This window comes from Patiria miniata, unplaced genomic scaffold, assembly GCF_015706575.1.
Source record: "Patiria miniata isolate m_02_andy unplaced genomic scaffold, ASM1570657v1 HiC_scaffold_7, whole genome shotgun sequence".
NCBI classification, from domain to species: Eukaryota; Metazoa; Echinodermata; class Asteroidea; order Valvatida; family Asterinidae; genus Patiria; species Patiria miniata.
In genome coordinates, this window is record NW_024037074.1 from 24,083,205 (window position 1) to 24,100,131 (window position 16,927).

A 16,927-nucleotide genomic window follows, 5' to 3' on the forward strand; every position below is an offset into this window, starting at 1 on the left:
CCCATTATAGCAGTACTTCCCGCTCAGTATCCTGGTAATGAAAAACGCCCATTATAAGTGTAATGTATTTATAGAGCTCATGCATTAATTGTAATTTTGCATTTAATACAATCCTTGAAACTGCAGCTTTGTGCCCCGTTAACCTTATTTTCAATTTTTGTTTGCCGTTTTCAAGGGTATTTTGGAGCCTTCTTGTTTTTTTTTATGCTAATGCGAATTTCCGATATTCCTGAGCAAAAGTGTGATGTCATTTCAGGCAGACACCTCAATGTAAACAGCTATTTCAGCACAAACAGTTGCCAGGATTGTGGATATTTTGCTGTCATAGATTTTGTCTGATGATTCCTGGTTGTTTCAGTACATGGTAATGAAGCCAATGATCAAACTTTTCTCATGATGTTTTCAATTAGCAAATGTTGTGATACGCAATTTAAAGAGGAAACCCCTAAACGGAAGTGTTTTCCTGAAATGACATCACAGCAACAGCGCCCTCAGTTGTTCATAAAATGACTTTTTTTTAATGTTAAAAGAAGTGCATTTTAAAATAAAATAAGCCAACTAGTTCTTTAATGTTCCTAAGAAAACCTCATTCATGAACCCTTTAACTAACTCAGAAGTTGACTATAATAATATATTAGTTCCTTCACTTTTTAGGCTTAAATTGCATATTATCCCGAGCCTAGTCGAATTACCTCCGTCCTCGTGAGTAAAGAAAAACATTCTACTAATTCTTTCAATGTGAATTTGTCAGAATAACATTTTGTTGTCTAGAAATGTAAATCTCTTTTTTGTTGCTTTAACTAATAGTTCATGTTTTTAGATGTTTGATATCTCTGCCAATCAGATTTAGACGATGACCGTTTCTCCGCCCGGTCCCACTTGCCGCACTGCTGCATAGGTCACGATGTCGACATTGGAGACAGTCAAGGCATGATAGCCCCGTTTTCGTCCGAGCGGTCTGGAAAGCGGAATGGGAAATGAAATGTAGTATCTATTTTGTTATGTCGTTTCGGATATGTAATGGTTAAAGGCATATAGGATCATTTGCATTTGCATGTATCCCAAAAGCAAGGCCTACCGAATTATAAGCAAAAGGCTTACTTGGATCAAAGATCGCACTGGTACTAAACACCACGTGAAATACTTATCCCGTCTGGCTTGCTGTCATTATAGAAGAACACAAGAAATGTAGATGATTTTTCAACGATCGGTCAATTGACTGATTGTTGGAAATAAAAAGTGGCATGGACGAAATCATGTTTCGTGTTCAAAATGATTTTTTTTTTTTTTTACTGTTTTCATGAAAAGTGTAATGTCCACATGAGCTGAAACTGCACGTTAGGTTTTGAACATTTCTTATTTTTATTTGGATTATATTTTGAGGTTCAGAGCGGAATCTGCGACCTCCAGACTGCCGTTCTCTATACCAACTGATTCATGGCGCCGGATTTTTTTTTAAAGGGTATTTAAGTCCGAGAACCATTTTCCGTTGTCATCTGACGCATGCGCATTATGGTCATTGACTATACTTGGTTGCAGAAAAAAGTAATAGACCTCTATCATGCTGCCGCCATTTCAGTCATGTTCCCTGTATCCAATAACAGTACTGAACGATGTTTTTGTGCAAAAAGGAACCAGACTATTTTCCCTTCCAGCTTCGCTTTGGTTACATTGATTTTAATGGGGAAAAATCAAGTGGCTGCAACATGATAATGGTCTATTGCATATGATGCACCTACTCGAGAGAAATCACTCACATTCTTGGTACGCAGTGCCAGTGCGGGAGTCTAATACCGGCCTGTGAATCGCCCTGGGTGATGGGTCTCGTCGGCACGGTGGGGCGGGGCCGATCAGGCCTGCTGCTCGCACTGTCATCGCATTCCTCCTCTAACCGGCTGAAAGACTGTGCATCAGCCATCAACCTCATTTGCAATAAAATAAGAAGAAGGAAACTAGAAATGTGTTTGTGGACAAACACAAGCTGTTTCTGATATTTGAAATACTCTGTGCACGTGATGAACAACTAGTGGCGTCACTACAAATGTCATATATGACAGCATATTATACGTACATATTATACGTATCTGTAGATATAGGCCTATAATAGAAAAAAATTGTCCCTTTAAGGGATGTCACATGACATTTGATGATGATATTACTTGAATTTTCATCTATAACACAACAAAGGTCAAGTTCGCGCAAGGACTATAGTTAAGTTGACCAATGGTTAACTAACGTTTGCCCGAACTCTGTCTAGTCGACGGTGGATGACTAGGCTAGTCGACTATTTGGAACCAGCCTACTGGGGTTGGTTGCTTTGCTGGTAACCAATAGCCGCGCGCATTCATAACGATAGCAGAGAGCCAGGATCCAGAAGTTTTGCGATGACGTGACATTTTGACCAGCGTTTGACCATGTTTGACTAGAGCCGTTCGCACGTTGCTATTAGTGCGCAGGCGTAAGGTACGCCACAAATCAACCACTAGTCGACTAATGGTCCTTGCCCGAACTTGGCCTCAGTTGGGGTACGCCGGCGTATAGCTAGAATACTTGGAAACAAGACGGAACTTGGCCACTAATCTTTGCATTGCATTGATTTCAAAACAAAGGCCAACAAACTCTGTTTCCATGTTTGTTAAGTAGTATTGCTGTTGGACGATATAAATGCGCTGTCACTGTGGACAGTGCGTTAAACTGTTAGAAATGTTATGTGCTCATCAGCAAATCAACGATCTAAATCATTGATGTCGCGATGATGCACGGACCTTTCGATTGCCACGATGCTAAGTTGCATAAGACAAGTTCTGATGGCCCTTTTTTCACCAGCGCTTACCCACCTCAATAATTTGTTAAGAGCGCCCTTTTTAAAGAAGTGCCTTTTTTTGTACAAGTGCCCTTTTTAAAAAGAAGTGCTGCCCTTTTTTTGTGCCATCGGCCGTTCCAGGTGCCTTTTTTTAAATAAATAATTGCACGCATGTCGTCACCGACACCACGAAGTAACACTCTACCGTGTTAAACCATATTTTTTTTCGATTTTCAGTTTTTTTGATTTTTAAACATTATTCATCAAGGCCTACCATTGCACGAAGTTTCAAAGCTTCAAGAGCTTTACTTTAACAATTACGCTAAGTATCCATGGCAACTTTTGCTCAAAAGTGAAGTTCCATTTACCATTGCAATGCATGGTGCGCACTCTGCTCATAAGTGAGCAAAAACTTTTTCACGAAGTAACACTCTTCTTGTAATAAGTTGTATGAGCGCGCGCGTGCTGACCTGAAGTTGCACTTTCCTCGTGTTGAATACATTGAAGAGTGTTCGTGAAAACGAACATTTACAGTTTCGCAGCCTTTTCGGTTTCACGAACTAACACTCAACCTTTTGTTTCTCTTATTACTTGTTTATTTAATACACAAACGGGTGAAAAACAGCAGATTTAATAAATTCAATTCATCAAGTGTCCACAACGAGAAACCCAACTGAAAATACTCTGTCGTTTTGACGCAGAGTGTTGTTTTAGAAGGCGTTCAACTTTAGTTGCCGTTTTCTCCGATTGCTACTTTTTTTTACTGGTATGTAGATGGGTGTTACTTCGTGGTGTCGGTGACGATGTATCGCCCTGAAGCGCCATATATTGTCCGTTAGTGTGCATAATCGTCGGTTTTGAAGAGCGCCCCCATCAACAGATGGTCCCACCCCCACCCCAACCCCCACCCCGCTTTTTATATTTTATGGAGGCTAAGTGTCTGGAGAAAAAAAAACCACCGACGGTGTCTACATTTCACCACGGATGTGCAAGTGCCCTTTTCAAGAAGTTTTTACCCCCCCCATAAATATGACCGTGATAGCCACAGTGATACATTACCTTACTTCCCCCCCCCCCAAAAAAAAAAAAAAAATAGGGGAAAATTCTAACGACTCCGCAATGTGTTCAAGATGTACATTAAATGAAAGTTTGATCATCTTTAATTTCTTGTGAAATATGATTTTGCGTCTTTATAACGCGTAAACATTAGACTATATCACTCCAAAGATGATCACCAAAGTTCTGCAGTCCATCACCATTAAAAAAAAGAAAAGAAGAGGTTCCTCACTTTCCAAGCCAAAAAGTGCGACTCTCGTGCTCAATTTCATCCGTATTTTCTCAGAGGCTGAAGGTTTTGTTCAAACCCATAAGTGCAAGTGCCATAAGTGGGTGCATATATACCTATGTTCCTAAATATCTACGTTCCCCAGTACCGATGTTCCCCGAAATCCTTACCCTAACGCTAACCCTAATACTAATCCTAAGGATTTCGGGGAACATCGGTAATGGGGAACATATAGGTATTGGGGAACATCGGGTAGAGCCCCTTATTTTATAAGGCTCTCAACTAAGTAAGACATCTTTTTGGTTTACAAATTTGGATCGAAATCTTAGCAACCTAAAGAGGCTTTAGGTTCTTATAACAATATAAGGCTAAGTAAGAGAGAAAAGACATCCATTAGTTGGGTTGACGATTGGCCTGCTGAGGCTGCTGTACGTCATGCAAAAGACAAGGTTGGGATCACTTACCTATAACGAGGCAATAGCAACGCTCACAAGAAGGTAAAATTCGTTGTAGATATTTTCAGTTGATGAGTTTCTGCCATTATTATTTTCGACCGATTTCGATAAAAGCGCTAGCGTTGACGCACGTGCGCGCGTCAGATACGGAGCGTACAGTCGATGGAACAAGATGCCTGCACCGTACACGCGTCACAGTAAGCAAAGCGGGCCCAACCTCGTTCTCATGGGTATGAGATCTTGCTGCGCCATGTTGTTTCCCATCATGCCTTGCGCGATCTCAAGGAAGTGACGCGCACGCGCCCATGGAGTTGAGGCTGAAGCGGGCCAACTTTATTTCACGTAATGGTCTCTATCCCCAGGGTTCCTATGTAATTGTTGTAACTCACATTAAATGAACAAATCAAATTAACTTAATTAATTACAAATTGGGGTCACTATTCGACAAGCCTTGCTTTTTAGAGACCCCCATCCACATTATTATGATCTTATGATTTTCTCTGCATATTGTTCTGCATTGTTATGCGGGTAAATGAAGTAAGATTGATTGATTGATTGATTGATTGATATTTCGATTATCGCCAGAACCGGGCACCGTGTGAAGTTGAAAATCGGCGGGTATATTGACCGGGACCACAGAATGTGGAAGTTGTTAGGACGAGCGGTTCTCGAAAAAGCTGAAAAAAGCAAGTAAAGTTTGTAAACTCTTTTTGTACTTCAATTATGAGGAAATACTTTTCTTTTGGGTCAAATACTTGTGGAAACAGGCTCCAGTGAGTTTCATTCCCTCTAAAATGTATGCGACAAGCCAAATCACCAGGGAAACAGAGCTAAAAATGTCCTCATTTTGAAATTCCAAGATGGCGGCCAAGATGACCTTGGAAAAATGGAAACAGTGGTTTTTGGGTTCAGAAGACCCTAAGGTTTCCAAAAATGTATGGTTTACCTAATTCCCAAAAAATCCCAACGAAACTTGGATTAAGTACATTGTGAACCGGACTATAAATCTTACCCTCTCGAATAAAGCTGATGAAACTCGCCCCATACAATGATTTGTCGTGCCTTGTCGACATGATATGAACGTTAAGTTTAATTCCATTGATAAACAACAGGGTTAATGAAGAATACAAAAATAGGACATAATATTTGACATGTTGTACCAGAGTGAAAAAATAAGGATGTTCATCGGACATTTTGAGATTTTTATATTTATTTGAAAAGTTGGTGCATTTACATATACGTGGTTTTTGGGTGTGGAATCTTGAGAGATAGATGTTCAAATTGAGTTGATAATTTTCTAGCATTAAATTATTTTAATGAGCCTTCCTCCCCCCGCCTGGATCCGCCCCTGCACACCTGATGTTGCATCTGTTGCAGGGTGGCAAATTGCAACGGGCTACAGAGTTGAAGAGCGAGCCAGGCGGGGACGCTGAATGATAGCAGCAAAAATCGTGCACGTCAGACCGCAGGGATGAAGTGCGCCGCCTACTGTCTGAGAGTGTCCATGAGTGTCCGCTTTTGACAGTGCCCCTATGGGTGCAGACCAGTAAATCGGTCCGAAATTGCCTGCGCCGGCCAAATCACGATTTGCATGCCCTCAAAATCTTCGGTATTTGAGCATGCTGTGGGCCATGAACTTGAGGGTTTGTAAAAAATATGGGTGGAAGCCGTGCACAGGACTGGGAGCTTGCATTTCTGTTTAATTTTGATGTAATTTGGACCCTAAAAGCGCTCTATTTTGCAATGGAGTGTAGGCATCGTTTTTCAAAATGGCGATGGGCTTCATGACTATTTTCAGGGGTGATCATCTTCAGATGGAAATTTCTCCTAAAAGTCATCAGTTGACACCCCAAAAATTGAAAAGAAAATGAAAGATGATGAAATAAGCTTTAATTTGATGTGTGTCTCAAACACCTTAGAGAGTTTATTTACTGGTCTGCTACCCTATAGGGCCTGCAATAAACTGCCATAGACCCCAATGATAAATGCTCCCACTTTAAAAATTCGGGAAAAATATTTGAAGAGCGAGCCAGGCGGGGACGCTGAATGAAAGCAGCAAAATCAGGGCGGCGACATCGGCCTGTCGGAAAAAAGCGTGCACGTCAGACCGCAGGGATGAAGAGCGCCGCCTACTGTCCGAGAGTGTCCATGAGTGTCCACTTTCTTAAACGCCACAGGTCGAACAGAACGATCCGAACAAAGATAGATTCTATATCGCTTGAGGGCGCTGTTCTTTTCGCGCGTACTATAAAGGCGCTTTTGACAGGACCAGCGGGCCGCGGTTCATACGTTTTGTTGTGTGTATCCACTTTTACAAAACATTACATTGTGGACCACATTTCTATCTTTGTGCGTGTGGAATGTACAAATATCCAATTCATGTCAATTTGCAATGGCCATATGATTATTTTATGCCAATTGCAAGGAATGGTGGTGCAGCCCTGCTGATGCGACGGTCGGCTCGTTTACATCTTTTCCAGAAGCACGTGGCAGGCGCTCTCAAATTTCTTACCCGCCGCTTCGGTGTAAATACAACACCTTTGGCTGTATCCACGTCGGAAGGAAATCATGAAGATGTCAGAAATGTTGAGAGACAAGATGGAGACGCAGGCTTCCGATCTTCAGTTTCCTCAAGCTTCACTTCACAACTCCGAAATTTCCAAAATCATGGTCTTCATGCAGTTGGGTAAATATCAACTTTTTTTATGGCAATGCTCTCTGACGACCGGGAAAAAAAGTACTAGTAGTAGGCCTATAGTTGCAACAACCGTCACTGCGCGCCCTTTCCCATTGTGCTATAGTGGGGCGGACTCTATATGCATTTTTGGGTACACTCTCTCCCAACACATATAACCTAGGCGGTACTTCAACAAGTTCAAAACCATTTAATGCCATTTTGTCTGACCCTTTTAGGGGCGGGTCATGACGCTAAAAAGTGGGGGGCTGCGCCGGCAAAAGAACGATTCCGATAATTTCACCTTTTCTTTTCTTTTCTGCATTTGGCCAGCTCACCCATAGAGCTGCTCACCCAAGTGAAAATAAAATAATTCAAGAATTTCGCCATTGCTGGGAGTTGGCCATATTTTTAAACAGTAGGCCTAAGGGGCAAATGGCGTAAACAAACAAAAAATCGGCTGCAACAGGCAATAGTTTTTTTTTTCAATCCAATAGGCCTATAGTTGGGCAATTTCCAAAGGTTGCCATTATACACTTCAGTCATTGTTCTGCATCCCACTTTTACGGAGATTGTACATTATGAGGCCGTTGAAAGAAACAGCGTTGATGCGAAATCAAATCCCTTTTGCTATAATGGCCTGGAATTACAACATTCAAAGCATTTTGCGTCTGAAAGGGGATTTCAAATTCCTGCTCTTAATAGTGGCCGTTTCTGTGTTATCCTCTTGGTCGGAAATCCTCTCAAAAATTTCCTTGTTCGTATTTTACCCATATAATCCGAGAGCCCATTGAGGTCTCTCACAAAAGGTTTAATGGCGGCAGCGAGTAGGTGGGGTGTCCAGCCTTCAAAACCGCAATTCTTAAGTGTCATACCCGTGCGTCTGGGAGGGGACACCGCCTAATTTTTTTTTTTATGTCTAAGTTCATTAGAACGATCATTCCAACACCAAACAGTCATGAATGAGTCTGCTTTTGCAGATTTTCAACTTACGAATAAAAAATCCCGTGCAAAATTCACTTAAGAACGGCAAGTTAATTGCCGATTTCTGCACGGCTTAAAAAAGTATTACGCAATGCACACCAAAGCATCGCTACCAACGTACTGCATTGCAAAACCACTGCAATGTGACATAGTGTAATATACGATATTATGCATTAATATTATGCCGGCCCAAATATTCGAGATAGTCATGATTTTGCGAATTACGCAATAATGCAACCTATCACGTTATTAAGAAATAAATGTCCGCGTTAATATGGCCCAGTTAGTCAATTCTCATGGTATTTAGATTTTTTGACGATGTATCATAGCCTACCTGATACATGAATGGACTGTAAAGCAGACTCACTCATGGCGGAGCCTGAATTATTAAAGAGAGATACATTACGAAGAAGGCCTGAAAGCAAGCAAAAGATTTAGGATGTATGATATGGCGAACATTTTAGTATGCCGGGGATCCTAAGGGCCATTTGGATTTTCTCCCCAGTTTGATGCGAGTCCTTTTCGGCATAAAAAAGGATGATACAAAATGGCCGGGATCGATGATTTTCCCCTTTAAAAACTGCTATTGAATTGGACACACCAAAGAAGCGCTGTTCTAAACGGGCATGTTTTTCCACTCATCCGGAAAACATAGATCCCAACTAACGGAAGTCATACGCATGTTTAATTAAAGTAACACAGTTTTTACAGCTGTCCATGGAGTGTTAAACTTTTCCAACCAAAGGCGCACAGTTTCTTAAAAAAGAAAGTAAAAAAAACCCACCGCAATATTTAATATATTATCAGATCAATACATTCATAACTGTGTATAATGGTTCATATAGGGCCTATAGAGTGATTCTTGATTCAAGACATTCTTTGATTTTGATCGAAATAGACCATGGGCCTGTTATGAATGTGTACTTTTAAGTGGAGGAAGGGGAAAACCTATATATGTATAATTATTTGTTTATGAATTAAATGATTGATACCAAAAAAGTACTAATGAGGCCTATACATAATTATGCATAAATCGGAACCTCTACAATACCGTGAGATCAGGAAGTGGGAGTGTTTCTGGGGGTTTAGAAGTTTTTGAAAAAGAATGAATAATTCACAAATAATGCGTTGTAATTCAAAAACTGTGTAACACTCTGTTATTTTACAGTATATACATGTGTACGGTACGTGTTTATTTTTAAAATTACTGTCATGGTATTTCGCGATTCTTGGGGGCTGTTTTGCAAACTGATACGTATGCCTCAATGCTATTACGTCATTTCACAAAAAAAAAGTCAAGCCCGGTTCATACTCTGCGCGAAAGCGAAATCGAACGCGACTTGTGACGTCGTGGCAAGTATTCGCACTGCGAATTCGTAAAAGTTGAACATATTTCAACTCGGGCGAATTTCGCAGCGAATGTTTTATGACGTCAAATTCGCTTCGCATTCGCTTTCGCATGAAGTATGAACCGGGCTTTACGGTTTTGCGTTATTTCGCGGTAAATAAAGCCGTTCGCAGATTTTGCACGAGTTTTTTATTCTTAACTTGACATTCTGCAAACGCTGACTCGTACACTACCGTTTGGTTTTGGAATGATCGTTGTGCTCAATGTTTAAACACATAAAACAAAAAGCACCTTAGAAGGCGGCTAATTATTGAACTTTAACTCGTTCTTAAGCACAAAATGCACGGGAAAAGCTATTCTTAAGTTGTGGATCTTGCATTATAGTCACAAGCAGCTTATAGTGAAGGTTTCGCTCTTGTGCTCAAAAGTTTAATTAACAGTAAATAATTAGTGCTAATTAGGCCGTTCTTAAACATGGATGCACACGGGTTTCTCATCCTTAAGTTATTGGTTATTGATAAATTTTTCGAAAACTATCTTTTCGCTTTGGAACCGTGCTTGTGCGCGATATTCTAATTAAAAGTAATTTTTTTTTTTTTTTTTTTGGGGGGGGGTCTTTAGGTGGTGCCCCCTCCGAAACGCACGGGGTGTGTCACTTAAGAGTGACGGTTTTGACGGTTGGACACCCCCACCTACTCGCTGCAACCATCAAACCTTTTGTGCGTGATATTCTAATTAACCTCAATGGGCTCTCGGACTTCTGCCACATCAAGAGTTCCGCAAGGAGCAGTGCTCGGACCACTATTCACTGTAAAAACATTGTTTAGCATTTAAACACATCAGACGGTGTTTAGAGTTTAATACGTTTAGGAATGTGTTTCAATTCTAAACGTTTACCACTTTTTAATGTTGTGAAACTAAACGTGTTTACGTTTTGGACATGTGCTTAGGATTGTATATCTAAATGCGCTTAGGAAGGTGTTTAAATACTACACATATTATTCATTGCACATGTCAAACGGATAATGCGTGTCACAGAAAAAGGACATCTAAACATGTCATGATGCTAAACGTGTGGAAAAAGTGGGTACAGAATTAGTGTTTAGAAATGTGTTTAAATGCTAAGCACCGTTTTTGCAGTATACTGCTGACTTTACCTGCCGAGCAAGTTGACTTCACAAGTGAGACTATTCGCTGACGACTCTGCCTAGTATACCAACAAATATCACCTGACAAGGACACCTCAACTCTACAAAACAATTTCAAGTTGCTCGAATCATGGCAGAACGAATGGCTCATGAACTTTAATCCATCGAAGTGCTGTACTATCACATTTGCTTACCGGAATCCTCCAAAGAGATCCTACACCTTTTGTGGGGAGCAACTCACATCGAACACAGCTTGCTGCAGCCAAAACCCAGAAATTTCTCGGAGTCATCAGGCGGAATATGTGGAGCTGCCCAGAAGAAGTGAAATCCATGGCATACCCTATCTTTGGAGTATGCAGTGACTGTGTGGGACACACACTGAGTGTTATATACCGTAACACTAGACAGAGTCCAAAAATATGCAACAAGATTCTGCACAAAAAATTACAGTATAGGAAGAGGGAACAGTCACTGGAATCCTGGAGCACATCAAGTGGGGAGACATGGAAGAGCAAAGGAAGATACAAAGGCTATCAGTGCTCTACAAAATAAATCATGAGCTGGTTTACATCTCACGAGCAGATCACCTCAACTGAAACACAAGAAATACCAGGGGGCACCAACAAAAATCCTACAAACGACATGCATACAAGGAAGCCTACTGGAACTCTTTCTTCCCGAGAACAATTACAGGATAGAAGAAGTTGCCAGCAAACGTCGTCAACTCTAGGACACTACTTGCATTCAAGGATAGGGCATCCAAGCACTACATGGACAATTACATGTAAGGCTATTTACTAAGGCCATCTTCACATAAGGTCAGAAGTTAGTGTGATATTCCTGAGTGAATTTTACTGACTCAACCAAAACCAGAAACATGCACATTTCGTGGTTTTCAGGACGCAGTGCCCCTTTAATTTCGCCTTAGGAACTATTTTATCACCTTCCAAAACTTGTTGGAGCTAATATCGACTGTCCATCCTCAAATTAAACATGTTAATTGTTATATTTGTATACTGGCGTCTTTCGACTTTCCGATGTTTTTTAGACATGATAATGCTCACTTTCTTCGTTGTAAACAACATGCTAATTGTAAAAAGAAATGGCCTCAAGGTGTAAACCTTCTGTATGGCCCTTTATTGGAGAAGTGATATAGGATAGTGGCCTTGCATAAGGAAGCAATGAACATTGTTTAAAATTGTTTAAACAACACCTTTTAAAAAGATATCGTTTTGCCTTTGCTAGCTATACGGTTTTCACGGGCATCCGTTCATCAAATGTCCTGTAACCATCGGACGCTATCATGCATGGCAGGCTGATAAAGCTGATGTGGTTCAACGTCGCAGCTACTCAAGGAATTCTTCAACACTGCTGAGTCTGGTAAGTGTTTGCACTCCTTATGTTACTGAATTATTGTTTTTAATAATGTTACAGGGTGAGTAAAAAAAATGCGGAACCAAACCCCAAAACATTATATTTCATATTTAAACAAATATGCAGCACCCAAAATAATAATGACTGGAAAGCCAATTTCACAAGGTAATGTTTGATGAAAAAAATTACTGAAATTAGTCAATCCGTTTAGAAAATATCATCATATACAAACAATATCCCTAAAACCTGTCTCGTCCCCCCCCCCCAAATGCGATTTCAAGAATCGTCGTCGCATCTTTCTTCAAACATTACCAGCGATGAAATCTCAGTATAAACGATAAAACATATTCAACAAAATCCATTTGAAGGCCCGTCCTTTAAAAAAGTATATTTTATTAATTAAATTGTTTGCCAGATTTGTTAATAAAGATATGCTACAGTTGGTAGTAGTTGTTGATATATGTATTCTGTGTCATTTTCTTTCTTGTTCCAAACAGTCAAAACACACAATGAATGTCTTTTTTGGACGAGACGGGTTTTAGGGTCATTGTGTTTAAATGGTGATGTTCTTTAAACAGATTGAGCAATTTGTATACTTTTTAAAATAAAAAAGTAGCTTATCAAATTGGCTTTTCAGTCATTATTGTTGTCGGTGCTAAATATTCTTTTAAATATGAAATATATTTTATGGGATTTGGGTTCCGCTTTTTCTGACTCACCCTGTATAACGGCTCTTACCTCAATGTATATTCCAAGCCATACGACAATAAAGACAATAGGATGATTTGCTTTTGTTGAGATAATTTGACATATCCATATGCGTTTAGTTTGAGACATTCTGTGCACTATTTGACTGCCTGTCAGCGAACCCTGGGCCAGCTATGATATGACTTATGCTAAATCTCAAGTATGAGTCCCTTTTTAGAAAGAAATTCTCGGATTTTTGACATGGATAGGGAGCTGGATATTGTGGCTACAGTTCCCAACAAATTTAAAGTCCGCAGATCAAATACAAAGTTGAAGATAATTTGACATGCGCATCCATGTTTGGCCAAGGTTATATATGTACAAAATATTCCATTTGACTGCCTATCAGTTGGTGCTCTGCCAGCTAAGATGTGACTAGCAATATCTCATTTTTTAGTGCCCTTGCCATCAGTAATTCTGGAATATTTTGACATGGATAGGGACCTTGCTAGTGTGACTACATTATACAACACGTTTGAATTCAGCAGATACCTGTAGACAATTAGAGATACGTATCGATGTTTCGGCCGACTATATTTCTGTGCAGTATTCTCCATTTGCCTGCCGATCAGTCTGTTGGCCCTCTGCCAGCTATGACATGAAATATGGCAGTGGCGTTGTCATCAGAAATCTCGAAATATTTTGACATGGATGTGGAGCTAGGTAATGTCGCTACATTCTCCCACAAGTATGGAGTTGGCTGACCAAATATAACTGTAGAAAATTAGGGATATGCAACTATGTTTTGGCTGAGGTTATTTCTATGCGGTTTTGCATTTTGACTGCCTATTAGTTGGCGCTCCATCAGCTATGACATGACTTGCTATATCTCGACATTTAGTGCCCTTCTTCAGAAATCTCAGAATATTTTGAAATTTGAATATGGAGCTAGTAAGAGTGGCTACATTCTCCCACAAGTTTGGAGTTGACGCAACTATGTTTTGGCCAAGTTTATTTCTTTGCGGTTTTCCATTTGACTGCCTAACTTTGGCGCTCAATCAGCTATGACGTGACTTACTATATCTCGACTTTAAGTGCCCTCTTCATCAAAAACTTCATCATCCAACTATTTTGACACGGATGTGGAGCTAGTTAGCGTGGCTACATTCTCTTACAAGTTTGGAGTCAGCAGTGGTCAGTTTCATTTTTGTGCAGTAAGTCCCATAGCGAGGCCTGTCAGCGCCAGCCAACATGGCTCTCATGTATCGCGGTCTAAAGGTACCTTGACATAAATGGATTTGAACAAACTACAGCTTGTTGGATAGCGGATGAATAGGCCCACAAGCTGACAAATCGGCAAGGCTTCAGACTTGAAACTTTTGGAGTGAGCTCCAGACGTAGGTACATGATGCCCCCAGTTACATTTTTGTGCATTAAGTCCCATAGCAAGGGCTGTCAGCTCCAGCCGACAGGGCTCTCATGTGTCGCGGTTTGAAGGTACCTTAACATGGATGGATTTTGACAAACTATAGCTTGTTGGATAGCGGATGATTAGGCCAACACGCTGACAAATCGGCAAGGCTTCAGACTTGAAACTTTTGGAGTGAGCCCCAGACGTAGGTACACGATGCCCCCAGTTTCGTTTTTGTGCAGTAAGTCCCATAGCAAGGGCTGTCAGCGCCAGCCGACATGGCTCTCATGTGTCGCGGTCTGAAGGTACCTTAACATAGATGGATTTTGACAAACTATAGCTTGTTGGATAGCAGATGAATGGGCCAACAAGCTGACAAATCGGCAAGGCTTCAGACTTGAAACATTCGGAGTGAGCCCCAGACGTAGGTACATGATGCCCCCAGTTTCGTTTTTGTGCAGTAAGTCCCATAGCAAGGGCTGTCAGCTCCAGCCGACATGGCTCTCATGTATTGCGGTCTAAAGGTACCTTAACATAGATGGATTTGGACAAACTGTAGCTTGTTGGATAGCGAATGAATAGGCCAACACGCTGACAATTCGGCGAGGCTTCAGACCTGAAACGTTTGGAGTGCGCTCCAGACGTAGGTACATGATGCCCCCAGTTTCGTTTTTGTGCAGTAAGTCCCATAGCAAGGGCTGTCAGCGCCAGCCGACATGGCTCTCATGTGTTGCTGTCTAAAGGTACCTTAACATGGATGGATTTTGACAAACTATAGCTTGTTGGATAGCGGATGAATAGGCCAACACGCTGACAAATCGGCAAGGCTTCAGACTCGAAACGTTTGGAGTGAGCGCCAGACGTAGGTACATGTTGCCCCCAGTTTCATTTTTGTGCAGTAAGTCCCAAAGCAAGGGCTGTCAGCTCCAGCCGACATGGCTCTCATGTATTGCGGTCTAAAGGTACCTCAACATAGATGGATTTGGACAAACTGTAGTTTGGTGGATAGCGAATGAATAGGCCAACAAGCTGACAATTCGGCGAGGCTTCAGACTTGAAACTTTTGGAGTGAGCGTCAGATGAAGGTTCATGATGCTCCCAGTTTCGTTTTTGTGCAGTAAGTCCCATAGCAAGGCCTGCCAGAGCCAGCCGACATGGCTCTCATGTATCGCAGTCTAAAGGGAACTTAACATGATTAAGGGCAAACTATATGATTTGGACAAATATGATTTGGACAAACTATAGCTTGTTGGAAAGCGGATGATTAGGCCTACAAGCTGACAAATCGGCAAGGCTTCAGTCTTGAAACGTCTTGAGTGAGCCCGAGATGTAGGTACATGATGCCCCCAGTTTCGTTTTTGTGCAGTAAGTCCCATAGCAAGGGCTGTCAGCGCCAGCCGACATGGCTCTCATGTGTCGCGGTCTAAAGGTACCTTAGCATGGATGGATTATGACAAACTATAGCTTGTTGGATAGCAGATGAATGGGCCAACAAGCTGACAAATCGGCACGGCTTCAGACTTGAAACATTCGGAGTGAGCCCCAGACGTAGGTACATGATGCCCCCAGTTTCGTTTTTGTGCAGTAAGTCCCATAGCAAGGGCTGTCAGCTCCAGCCGACATGGCTCTCATGTATTGCGGTCTAAAGGTACCTTAACATAGATGGATTTGGACAAACTGTAGCTTGTTGGATAGCGAATGAATAGGCCAACACGCTGACAATTCGGCGAGGCTTCAGACCTGAAACGTTTGGAGTGAGCTCCAGACGTAGGTACATGATGCCCCCAGTTTCGTTTTTGTGCAGTAAGTCCCATAGCAAGGGCTGTCAGCTCCAGCCGACATGGCTCTCATGTGTTGCTGTCTAAAGGTACCTTAACATGGATGGATTTTGACAAACTATAGCTTGTTGGATAGCGGATGAATAGGCCAACACGCTGACAAATCGGCAAGGCTTCAGACTCGAAACTTTTGGAGTGAGCGCCAAAAGTAGGTACATGTTGCCCCAGTTTCATTTTTGTGCAGTAAGTCCCAAAGCAAGGGCTGTCAGCGCCAGCCGACATGGCTCTCATGTATTGCGGTCTAAAGGTACCTTAACATAGATGGATTTGGACAAACTGTAGTTTGGTGGATAGCGAATGAATAGGCCAACAAGCTGACAATTCGGCGAGGCTTCAGACTTGAAACTTTTGGAGTGAGCGTCAGATGAAGGTTCATGATGCTCCCAGTTTCGTTTTTGTGCAGTAAGTCCCATAGCAAAGCCTGCCAGAGCCAGCCGACATGGCTCTCATGTATCGCAGTCTAAAGGGAACTTAACATGATTCAGGGCAAACTATAGGATTTGGACAAATATGATTTGGACAAACTATAGCTTGTTGGAAAGCGGATGATTAGGCCTACAAGCTGACAAATCGGCAAGGCTTCAGTCTTGAAACGTCTTGAATGAGCCCGAGATGTAGGTACATGATGCCCCAAGGTTCGTTTTTGTGCAGTAAGTCCCATAGCAAGGGCTGTCAGCGCCAGCCGACATGGCTCTCATGTGTCGCGGTCTAAAGGTACCTTAGCATGGATGGATTATGACAAACTATAGCTTGTGGGATAGCAGATGAATAGGCGATCAAGCTGACAAATCTGCAAGGCTTCAGACCTGAAACTTTTGGAGTGAGCTCCAGACGTAGGTACATGATGCCCCCAGTTTCGTTTTTGTGCAGTAAGTCCCAAAGCAATGGCTGTCAGCGCCAGCCGACATGGCTCTTATGTG

General features: G+C 41.6%; 1 long non-coding RNA gene across 1 annotated transcript; it reads right to left on the bottom strand.

Moving 5' to 3' along the window:
* Nucleotides 1-791: 791 nt before the first annotated feature.
* On the bottom strand, nucleotides 792-4,697 carry LOC119746521. Its single transcript, XR_005273761.1, has 3 exons — nucleotides 4,553-4,697; nucleotides 1,758-1,922; nucleotides 792-958 (listed from the first exon to the last, which is right to left on the bottom strand). It is a non-coding gene; the product is annotated as an uncharacterized LOC119746521 (long non-coding RNA).
* Nucleotides 4,698-16,927: the final 12,230 nt, after the last annotated feature.